The sequence below is a fragment of the Otolemur garnettii genome, unplaced genomic scaffold (assembly GCF_000181295.1).
Source record: "Otolemur garnettii isolate 467f Iridium unplaced genomic scaffold, OtoGar3 scaffold00756, whole genome shotgun sequence".
Taxonomy (NCBI): Eukaryota; Metazoa; Chordata; class Mammalia; order Primates; family Galagidae; genus Otolemur; species Otolemur garnettii.
This window is the reverse complement of record NW_003853151.1, coordinates 1-1,501: the sequence shown is the minus strand read 5'-3', so window position 1 is coordinate 1,501 and position 1,501 is coordinate 1.

Genomic DNA, 1,501 nt, shown 5'->3' with positions numbered 1-1,501 from the left:
AACTATTAAAAAAATGTTCTAGGGGAAATACAAGGGTAGATTCCTACAAGCCTCTCTTCACAACATTCTGTCAAGGGCTCAATATATCACCTTGCTTCTGTTTAAAGACACCTTTTTAAAAACACACTGCTAATTCATGAACACTGAACTCAGGGCCAACAGCACTGGAACTCATGCCTAAAACACACATATTTCCTTCATAAGGGCATGTCACAGTCTTCACTGCTGCAGGTTCCTTTTAAACAGCAAAATCATCATGCCGAAAAAAGCACAAGTGTAAAAAAAATGGTGCTAGATAGACCTTGAAAAGGACACCTTTTTAAAGTATGACAGCTGAAACAAGGCAAAGTGTTGCCTTGTTTGACCTAAGCCAGGATCTAAGACAAATTCCTTAAGATGGCAAACAAGTCCCCAGTAAGTCTGATGCACATTATCTCTCTGACCTTACACCTTACTCACTCTCTCAGGCACCCTGCTCCTGTCACATCAGCCCCCTGTTCATACGCTCAGCAGAGACCAGGGTGAAGAGAGAAAACAGTCTTCCAGGTACAGGTCAGAACCTGTTTTTATTTAGAATTGTGTCCCTTAGATGAATTTTTTTGCATTAATTTTGACTTTTGAAACTGCTGTATTAAAATATCCTTTATCTTGATCACTGGGTTTTTTAGCACCCTCAAATTTTGCAGCCAAAGCAAGTAAATTACTTACTTTGCCTTAGTCTTGACCCTGCCAGGCACTCTTCACTTTTACCAATGGCTGTTGCTTCTGCTTGGTCTGTTCTTCTGTTCCACCTTCTTCAAGTCTTTGTTAAATGGTGCTTCCTTCATAAGGTCTCCCCTGACCATTCTAGTTTTTCTGCAAAATCCTCCCCTCCTCTCCTCCATCTCTACTTGATCTATTTCTTTTTCTACACATTTGAGGTTATTATACTTCTTTATAGACTGTCTTCCTCTCACCCCCAACTCCAAACATAAGCTCCCTGTTTTAGAACAATGCTTACACACAGCATGCACTTAGTAATTAATTGTTCAAGGAAAGAATGTATCAAAAAAAGGGAATCTGAGGCTGGGCCAGGTGGCTCACACCTGTAATCCTAGGACTGTGGGAGGGTGAGGCAGATGGATCACCTGGCTCAGGAGTTCAAGACCAGCCTGAACAAGAACAAGATCCTGTCTCTACCAAAAATAGGAAAAACTAGGGCATTGTAGTGCCTCTAATCCCAGCTACTCAGGAGGCTGTGGCAGGAGAACTGCTTGACCCAGCAGTTTGAGGTTGCTGTGAGCTGGGCTGACCCCATGGCACTCTAGCCTGGGGCAACAGAATGAAACATCTCAAAAAAAAAGAAAGAAAGAAAGAAAAAGTGAATTTGGGGCTTGGCACCAATAGCACAGTGGTTACAGAGCCAGCCACATACACCAAACCTGCTGGGTTCGAGGAGCCTGGCCCGGGCCAGCTAAACAACAATGACAACTGCAACAAAAAATAGCCAGGAGTTGGGGGG